At 30.7% G+C, this 10998-nt stretch overlaps 1 long non-coding RNA gene across 1 annotated transcript; it reads left to right on the top strand.

Annotated features, from left to right (window-relative positions):
* The first annotated feature begins 835 nt into the window (after positions 1 to 835).
* Positions 836 to 6238, top strand: LOC128291734 (uncharacterized). The gene is made up of 3 exons (XR_008281555.1): positions 836 to 918; positions 2981 to 3042; positions 6217 to 6238. It is a non-coding gene; the product is annotated as an uncharacterized LOC128291734 (long non-coding RNA).
* Positions 6239 to 10998: the final 4760 nt, after the last annotated feature.

Below are 10998 nucleotides of genomic sequence, written 5' to 3'. Positions count from 1 at the left end.
GTTACACAAGCTTTTATCATGTGGTTACAGGGGAGCTAAAGGGACATCAATCAAACTCATTAAGGATATTTTAAGTCTTCATTAAGGAGAATCGACATGCTTTTTTCAACTACATCAAATTCCAATGAAGAGACATGACTCATTGGCTTCCTTACAAGAGTTAAAAACAAAATTATTTCTTGTAATAATAATAGTTAAGGGCTAAATATGAAAAGTCTCACATAGGAATTTGAATAGTCACAAAAGTGCCTATAAATTTCCTGTAAACAGAACTTTGATAGAAATTGAATTTTTTTGAGTTTTGTGTGAGAATTCTATCTCTTTTTTCTTGGTCTAACTTACTTGAACTTATCAAGGTTCTCCTTGTGGCGTCAAACCCTTTTTTTTTGAACATATCACTTCCATCCTTTCTTTCTTTGTTCTAAAGTGTGGCGTTCTAACATATTGTTGGTTCCTATTTTGCTAAATAGTGCGTTACAGTTTACTTCTTCTTCAAAGACTTGTTTGTTATTTCACTATATAGAAATTGGGTCACGATCATTTATATCGTTGATTATTTTCTAAGTGTTTAATTCGTACAAGTCATCCTTCCTAAACCTTCTTTGTTGTTTTCATTCAGCCTATTTTCCATTACTCACAATTTCATTTTGAATTTCAACTTTAAATGATACTAAAATTAGACATTTGGGAAATTCAGCGTCTTATAATTGAATTCAAAAATACAAGCACGCATCACCATTTCGGGCTTAAGCAGAGATATTTGTTGATTTTTGTTCCCTCCCCCCTTCACCGTTTACTCATTCATTTCTTGAAGAACACTATCTTACCCTCACCAAATTTTCACCTCACAAACACTCAAATGGCAGCCATTTCTTGCTTCCTTCGACTCTGACACTCCTCCCCTTCATTCAGGGTCAGGTAAACATTTTTTCTTTCGTTGTTCCTTTCATTTTACTATTTTCCATTTTTTCTTACCCATAAATTTTTTCTACCTCTTTTTTTTTATCTACTTCCTTCACCATCATATCTGATTTTTTTTAATAAACATAGTCTTTGAAATCTTGGATCTGGATTTTTATCCTACCAGGCTTTCGGTGAATTTTTAATAAACATATGTATTCCATCATTCAATAGATAAAGCTCCAAACCATCCAGACATTGTGTTTATTGTTCTTGGTTTAATGTTTGGGGGTGGTTTAGCTTTAACACATATCAAACTTAGTTCACTGGTTTCTTTCATGGAAAATTTTGCTCTTAGTAGATTCTTTAGGCCCTGGACTTATTTGGAAGGCTACTCGTTTTCATGCACTCAAATAGCATAAATGATTACTGCATCAATTAGCAAAGAAATGTTAATGAAAATCCTCTCTTTTCTTAGAAATTGTATTTGGAAAACTTGCATAATTGACTCTTTTGGGTCTGGACTTATTTGGAAGGTTATTCATTTTCATGCACTCAAATAGAAAATATTACTGCTGCATAAACTAGCAGAGAAATGTTAATGAAAATCCTCTCTTAGAAATTGTATAATTTACATATATGACTGGCTTCATAATCCGCAATCATTATATTTGGACTATATAATAAAACAAGCTTATTTCTACAAACTATTACTATGCTCCTCGATAAAGCATATGTGCATCTTGAATGTTGTACCTTATGTTACTAGTGGATGTATATGTTCTTTGGTTTCATGCGGAAATGCAATTAGATGCTTTACTTATTTTTATAGTTTTTGTTGACAGAGGAAAACCATACTCACTTGAATCTTAATTTTCTTTGTCATATAGGCCAGAAAGACACCATCAATAGAATCTGTTGATTCTTTTGGTGAAGAAGAGTAAGTTACTCATTACATTTATAGCTTTCTACTTTATTATTTGGATTTCTTTTAACTAGTATCTCTGCATTTGAAAACTTACCCGGTCTTTGTGTTTTTGCAATTCTTGCTTAGCACAAGCATGAATCTTAGTCCATCTTAATCATTTGATAGTCAATTGTTTGTATGATCTGACTCTGAGATTGCAGCCAATGTGGATTGGTTTTTAATCATTGATGATTTGTATTGATAACATTTGGATCAACAAATTTCCCATCCTCACTACTTTCCATACCTAAATGATTGACCTATTTAAAAGCTAAACAATCAAATAGGTGATGGTGATTCCAATGAAACAAATCAACCCCTAAAGTGGAATATAAATCATTTCCACAAACAAAAGGTAAACAAAAGAATTAACCCAAAAAAATTCTATTCTACAATAAGCAGTATCAATTATGAATTAAAACAAGATAAATTGATGCTTACCCACTTCAAGTATAGGAGCAATGATTGATTCCCAAAATCTAGCTTTTACTTTATAGTTCACTTTCCAATTTGTTTTTTTCCCCAGTTTTCTGAATGACATGTTAAGCAAAACATAAATAATTGTTTGTATGATTAAAAGAAATTTTTATAATTTGATAGTCAATTGTTTGTATGATCTGACTCTAAGATTGCAGCCAATGTGGGCTGGTTTTTTTTTAATCATTGATGATTTGTATTGATAACATTTGACTTGAAGTGACTTTGTTTATTTTGTGTGCATCATCAATGGAATTAATACATCAATTTTGATCCAATGGTTGGCATCAATACATTGTTGTTTGTTTTTGAGATGTTTTGTTATATACCTATCATTTGTTTTTGCAGATGTTTTTTTATATTTGGGGATTTGTGTTTTATTTGGTTTCCTTTATGGATTAGACATCATATTCTTTCCTGAATTTTTTTTTAATTTAAAATAAAGTTATATGCTTATGAGAGTTACTCTTCTTTAGCATCGTGTTTTTAACAGTGACTCAATTTTAGTTTATACATGTATATTTTGTTAATATATTATTGCTATTAACAGTAAGAGTTGCTGTTGTTTAATACTATTATGGTTTGTGTGTTAAATGTGTATCCTCCTGAAATAATGGAATGATTTGTGTGTTTTAGCTAAAGGAGTGGTTGAAGCTAGCAACAAGAAGGGTAAAGATATCGCTCAAGGGTGTGCTAAGGTAACAATACCCTCCCAATATCTTTGTTGTAAGTTGGTTATGTGTTCAACTTTGGAAAGATGAAATTTGTTAATGGAAAATGAGGTTGCTAAGGTAAAGAGTGTCGCACCGAAATATAAAGCAAAACCACAGTAGTTACCCTTTTAATGAAATTGAGTTAATACTACTTTTATTTTATATATTTTAAATTTGACTTTGGCATGAGAAAATAGACTAGTTACCCTTTTAATGGACTGATAAAATATAATAAAAATATAATTATTAACTTGGACCATCGAAAAGAATATTTATAATAATTTTAAATTCAATTTATTTATCAAGAAAAATAGTATATAAATCTATGGTTTAAATGCTATGTTTTGTTTATCAAAATTGGATCAAATTGATGAATTGAATTGATTCAATTGGTATTATAAAATTGAGAAAAAAATTAATAAAAATCAATTGAAATGGATGAAATTCGATTAAAAACTATTTGAATAAAATTTAACTTAATTTAAATATTTAATTTTGTTTTATAATTTATAAAATGAATGCATGTGTTATTATTATTAATTTATGTTTATCAATTTTTACTTTTACAAATTTCAAGAGTTTTTGAAATAAATATATTTTGAAGTTTTTACTTTACAATGATTGAACTAATTATTTAATCATCTCTACACTCTAATCCGTTATTCATTTTTTTATTTAAACACACAAAAATATAAATTAAAATGTGGTAAAAATAAATAGAAAATTCATCATTTGCAAGTTGTATTAAAGGTAGTCCTAACCACTTTTAAACACTCCAAAAAAGAAACAAATAGATAAAAATTATAGAAATAAAAAGATACAAATTATAAAAATATAATAATATAAAATATAAAACGAATCGAGTAGAGGTATAAGGAATAATGTAATATGGGAAAGCACTTGAATGACAACAAGATTTCAATAAAGAAAAATCCTACTCACTCTATAAAAAAACATCATAACTAGTAGTGATTCATATAACGTGGAAATTCATCGTAAACGTGACAAAAAAACAATGACCCCATCACTTTTTTTTTGGGGAAGGAAAAAGAAAATGGATGTATTTAACTTTTATAATAATAACTTAATAACTCTTTTACTATTACTTATAATAATTTTATTTTTTATATACAATAAAAAAACAATAATTATATTTTATAAATATAATTTTATTATAAAATTTAGACAAAAATAATATAATCTCGGTAGATATAGAAATTGGTCAACAATCAAATTCTTCTTTCTCTCTCCCCCAAATCAAGAAGAGAAGGGAAGAGAACCCAATGTTTCATTACGTTTATGGTGTGCTTGACTTTGACAAATGCCCAAAGTACTCTTTAAGATTTTCAAACCAAACCGAGAAAGGAAAAGAAATTATTTTTTGATGAGCACACTCTTCATATTTCTTACTATATACCTATAATCGAATTGAGCTAATACAAAATAAAAGAAAATAAGACTTTATTTAAATAAATTTTAGTTTAAGTGAAATATTATATTAAGTAAGTTGAGTCTTTTTATTTAACTATTCAATATGTACCTTATAAAAAATAATATATTCAATTATTTCTTTTCTTTTCCACAAAAATTATTAAATTTATATTATTTTTCCCTTTTACTAATTTTAAATATTCAAACAAAATAATATATCTTTTTCTATTCACAATTATTAATTAAAATATAACATTAGTTAATTACAATGAAAGTATGAATACAATCTTTTAAAAGGTAAATTAAAGATCGAATTTTAAAAAGTTTCATATAATATATGTATATTTCTGTAAAACTGGAAATTATGAAATTTAGATGTGGATGTTGTGACAGCCCTAAAGTGACCCTAGTCGGAAAGCGGTTTCGGGACCGCTAAACCGAGTCACCAAATTGTTTAAATATGATATTTATTGTCTAAAATATGTGAATATGAATGTGTGAAAGTTTTAAGCTTCGATTTCGTTAATTGCATGTGAATTTAGTTAATAGGACTTATGCGTGATACTTTTGAATTGTGATAGGGTAATCTATAAAGAGCTATTAGTGCATGTAATCAAAAAGGGGGACTTGCACGTCAAATTTCCCCTTCTAATTAGTAGTGGCCGGCCATGAGCATGGGTGGACAAAATGTTATGGCTAAAACATGTCATAAACATGTTGGGTTAATGTATTATGTTAGGAATAATAAATTAAAAAACATGGGCAATAAAATATTAGTGTTAGTAGGAGGAGAAACAAAAAAAAAAAAGAGAAAAGTGTGTGGTTGTTCCCCCATTTTGCCGAAACTAGAAAAAAAAGAAAGAAAGGCTTCATCCTTCTTGGCCGGTTTGAAAGGAGGAAGAAGAGAGGTTTCGGTCACCTTGAGCTTAAGGGGAGGTTAGTATGTTGTGTTAAATTCTTAAATTTTAAACTTGTTTCTAGTTAATTAGCTAATTTCTTACACAAACCATGGCAAATTTTCGAAATCTCGGCGATGGCTTGAGCATTCGGTTTTGGTTATTGAAAGGAATGAGTTGGAGGTTGGATCATGTTAAGATTCGGCCTTGTACATAAACATTAAGAGTTTGATGTTTTTGTGATTTTTGGAAGGTAAATAAGGTTATACACAAGATAAATACTAAGATTTTGGTTGACTTGTTTTTAGTGAGGTTCGGCCAAGGACCTTATGTGCAAGTTTATTCGGTTTAAGTAGAGAAATCGTGACGGGTAGATATGAAGTAATGTGTATATTGGTTCGGCTGCTAAGCAAGGAAATAATTGTTAGTAATATAGTATCTATGCACTTATATATATATGTATGTACAAATCACCTATTTAGCTATGGATATCTAAGGTGTTAAATAATGAAATTCTTGATGACTTGGGTTAAATAGCATTCAGCCAAGGACTATATGGGCTTGCTAATTCGGTTTAAGTGAAGAAACTATGATAGAGAAATATGACTAAATTGTGGACATTGACAATTTAAATAATGCATTTGACTTGTGTACCGACCTAGGATGATATGTGTTTCTATATGAAGTTAGATGGTGTTGATGAAATTCGGTAATGCATGATGTTTGAATAGTATTGATCAAGGTCATTGTACTTAAATTGTAGGACATACATGTATTGAATGGAATTGCCCAAGTGAAAAATAATTAAATGAATTTATTTGTTTAAATTAAGCTCAAGAGCAAAGGGGATCTAAATCCGATAAAGGGAAGGAAAAAGTGGTCGAATAGCCATCGAAATCGTTCGACAACATCCGAGGTAAGTTTTCGAGTAACGAGACTTAGTTTACTATTTGATTAAGTCATGACGTATGAGCGTAACAAATATACGGTGATATGATGATTCTACTTGAATTTTATGTTGAGTTAATTTGTCTATACGTGTGACGGGTAGCCGCATGTGCATAGAGATCGTGTCATAAAGCAAACTAAACCATGCTGTTTGTATGTGGCTAGTGAGCCGAAAATGGGATTGCTTAATACGTGACGTGTGTTTGAACTCCAATTATGAAAATGAAATATAGATGTGTCATGATTTATTGATATGTGTATGAATATTTGGATGATAACCGGGCTAAGTCCCGAAGGCATCTGCGCGAGTTACTAAATCCGGGCTAAGTCCCGAAGGCATTTGTGCAAGTTACTAAATCCGGGCTAAGTCTCGAAGGCAATTGTGCGAGTTACTCTAACCGGGCTATGTCCCGAAGGCATTTGAGTGAGTAATTATATCCGGTTAAATTCCGAAGGTACGTGATTTGGGAATGAGCGATCTGCTGTAATAATTTCAATTAATACACTCGTAAAATCCCAGCGATGAGGTATGTTTTGTATGTGCTTTGAATTAGTTGATCCCTTACAAATAAGTATTCGCTCAGTTGATAAATGAGCTACCGGCCTTTGGCTATGTTGATCTTTTGTGTATGAATATAAGGGTTGGTAATGTGAAGTAAGTATGATATTGAGAATTTGTGCATGTCAAATTATCCATTTAGCCATATGAATGCTACATTTTAGTTGTGTCAAATTTTATGGCTCAAAACTTACTAAGCATTAAATGCTTACTCCGCTTCTGTAAATCTCTGATTTATAGATTTTGGTTCTTCAGCTATCGGACTCGGGATTTTTCAAGTCGAAGTCGCCCACACTATCAAAGCCCTTTTGGTACACTTTTGGTTGAACTTTGAAATGGCATGTATAGGACACCCCTTTTTGTTATCAGTCAAGTACTTTGGTGTTGTATATATTTGGATAGCCATGCGAAAATGGCTTATATATATTTTGAGCATAATGTTATAATCATCTTGAATGTATATGTTCATTAAGAGGCATGGAAATGTTTGGCAACGATTAGCCATTAGAATGGTTCATCATGATTATATTTTGGGCCATATATGCTAAAGGGCTAGTTGAATCATGGAAACTATGAAATAGGTAAAGTCTACCTTAAAGGCAGATGCGGACAGCAGCAGTGATGTAGATTTAAAAAATAACTAAAACTAGTAGGAATGGAATTAAATAGTGAATAAATTATGTAATCAAACCCTGATGAATCTACTTTCACATGGAAGAAACGAAACAATCATATGAGTAGTATGTTAAGAGATATTTAGGTTTTCGCGAAACAGGTCTAGAACGGTTTCTGGATTCCCTGTTCCGACTTTGGAAATTCATTATAAATTAACTAGAGACATTTAGAAGTCATTCTATATATGTATAGATTCATTTTTGAGTATAGTTTCTATAGAAACAAACGGCATCAGTATTGAAGCTCTGTACAGGGAGATATCCAAGTCGTAATGCATGAAGGTCAGTGCAGTCGAACCCTGAAACAGGGGAGACTTTAACTAATAAACTGTACTAATTGGCTAGACCAAAAATTCTAGAAAAAAATTTGTAGATGGATATATGAGTCTAGTTTCAGGAAAAATTTACGGAACTGGTTTTCGAGTTTTGGAACTCGAGATATGATTTTTAAGGTGAAAGTGACACAGTTAGCCAGCTCGTCTGGAAATTTAAAATGGACTGTACAAATAAGTGAGTTAAGTCTGCGAACCCCTCGTGTCTGACTCCGGCAACGGTCTCGGGTACGGGGTGTTACAGATGTATTCCAAGTTTAGATGTTCATCATTAATTTTTCTTTTAAAACAACTATAATTTTTGTTCAAGATATTATTATTTGCTAAACAAAGAGTCGATTTTGTTAAATGAAATTTGATAAAGAAATTAATTTCAAGTTTTTTACTTGCAAAGATAGTTGTAATTTCTATTTTGGGCTTTGCAAAGATTCTTAATTTGTATTGTTCATTTTTTGTTTGACAGTGTGTTATTGCTTCCTCTTTTTCTTTTGTTTGCTTAATTGCTTCCTCCACCTACAGTTGAGTTTCTTGTATTCACTAAACCACCGTAAGTTCTTTAGAAATTAAATTCTTTGATTTTGTTTTACTATTATTGAAATTGGTATTGAAGCAATGTGACCCTTTTACTATGATTTGAAGATATGTAACACTTTAATATCTTGCAGTAATGGCTCGTCTGCCTTTAATACTACAAAGTGAGAGGCGTAAAAGAATTGGTATTGCATTGACAGTATGGTTGCAAATGTGTACAATTGCTAGTTGGTTCTTAGTTACATTGGGTGCCATCCATAGCCTACATACTTATATACCAAGGATTAGATCATATATTTTAGATTTTTATGCAAAACAAGATTATGTGAAAAGACTTGTATATGCTAGTGATGAGACCTGTATTGAACAAGTTAGGATGAATAGAATTACATTTTTTTAAACTATGTGGGATGTTACAAACTTTAGGGGGATTGAAGTCGTCAAGGAATATGCTTGTTGATGAGCAAGTGGCAATGTTTTTACATATCATTTCTCATCACCTTAAAAATCGAGTTATCAAGCATCACTTTAATAGGTCTGGGGAAACCATTAGCAGATCATTTCACAATGTTTTAAATGTTTTCATATGCTTACAAGATGTGTTATTTAAAAAGGTAGAGCCAATTATAGGTAATTCTATAGACCCAAGTTGGAAATGGTTCAAGGTATTGGAGTGAATTCCATATATAGCTCATACATAATTTAGTTGATTTAGATTTAAATATAGTATCCTAACCCGAGATATTATACATGTGATGTAGAATTGCTTAGGTGCTTTAGATGGAACCCACATCAAGATTAGGGTTCCAACAGTTGATAAACCTAGATACCGAACGTGAAAAGGTGACATAGCAACAAATATGTTAGGTGTTTGTACACCTGATATGCATTTTGTTTATGTTCTTCCTGGTTGGAAAGGTTCCATTGCTAATAGACGTGTTCTTCGTGATGTCATTAGTAAGAGACATGGACTAAAAGTTCCTCATGGTAAAGTGCAAAATTAGAGGAATTTGAATTAATTTTTAAGATCATACTTTTTTGGAAAATTAACCATGATAAATAGTCTTTTTTAGGTTGTTATTATCTAGTTGATGCTGGATACATAAACTGTGAGAGATTTCTTGCACCTTTTAGAGGAAAAAGATATCATTTGAATGAGTGGCGTCAGGGTTACCAGCCAAGTACTTTGGAAGAATTTTTCAACATGAAACATGCTTCAGTGCGTAATGTTATTGAAAGATGCTTTGGGTTATTAAAACTTAGATGGGGAATACTTAAGAGTCCATCATTCTATCCTGTGAGAGTGCACAATAAAATCATTATTACATGTTGTTTGCTTCATAATTTTATTCGAACCTATATGAGTCTTGATCCTATTGAAGCGAAGTTGGGAGAAGGATTACCTAGTAATGTGATAGATGACGCTGAACTAAATATCGTAAATATTCATCCATCGAATGAATGGGCTACTTGAAGGATGGAGCAAGCCAATCAAATGTTCGATGAATGGTAAGCATCTAGAAATTAGTTAGGTTTAGGGTAAAAATAGTAAACATTAATTTCTTTACGTTATTTCATGTATCTAGTTTATGATACTTTGGTGGGGTTTGAATTGTTTTTTGTATAGTACTAGACTTGTTGAATTATAATTTATTTTCTATTGATTCATCATGTGTTATAATTTTATAAAGTGTTGACCTTTTGATTCATAATATTGAACTTAATTTTAATTAGCATTTTTTTCTTAAGATTGTAACATCCCGTTTTAGGGTCAAATCGAATTCGGGACCACAAATATGAAGTAGAAATATTTATTTTTATTATTTATTTAAGGTCTACAGTATGATTGAATGATTGTGTGAAAATTTCGTTAAGAAATTTTATCGATAGAGTGTCCAATTTGACTAATAGGACTAAATTGCAATAGGTGCAAAATGTATGTTCTAGAAGCTAGATGTGTCTAATTGCTATGAAATTTTAAATTGGAGGTCCTTAAATGGTAATTAGACCATTACACTTTAAGTTGGACAAAAATGGACATGGTTAGATAAAATTTTAAAGTTTTAAGTGAAGGGCATTTTGGTTATTTGGTTAATAAATATAAAAATAACTAAAATAAAAGTTGTTCATCTTCATCAAATTAGTCCCTTAGCAGAAATTCCAAGGGTCTCCATAGCTAAGGTTTTTCCAAGCTTTCAAGCTCGATTGTAAGTCCGTCTTTATCCCGTTTTTAATGATTTTTACGTTTTTGTGAATGTTGTAACTTGATTTAGCTATTCTAAGGACTAATTTGAAGTAAAATCAAGTATAAAATTTTACCCATGTTGAATATTTGTGTATTTTGATGTTTAATTGTACAAAATGTATGTTTGGTGTTAGATAAACAATATTTACCAAGTGATTTTTGATGAATATGTTAAATAGGACCTATTTGTAAAAGTTGTAAAATGTGTGTAAAAATGTGAATAAATGAAAAATATGGGCTGATATGAGTACTAAAAATATTCGGCTAGGCTTGGGTAATGAAGAAATCAAATGAAAATCATTTTACGATCGTAAGGACTAAAATG

Source organism: Gossypium arboreum, chromosome 4 (genome assembly GCF_025698485.1).
Source record: "Gossypium arboreum isolate Shixiya-1 chromosome 4, ASM2569848v2, whole genome shotgun sequence".
Classification (NCBI taxonomy): Eukaryota; Viridiplantae; Streptophyta; class Magnoliopsida; order Malvales; family Malvaceae; genus Gossypium; species Gossypium arboreum.
This window is presented reverse-complemented; position numbering and strand designations above follow the sequence as displayed.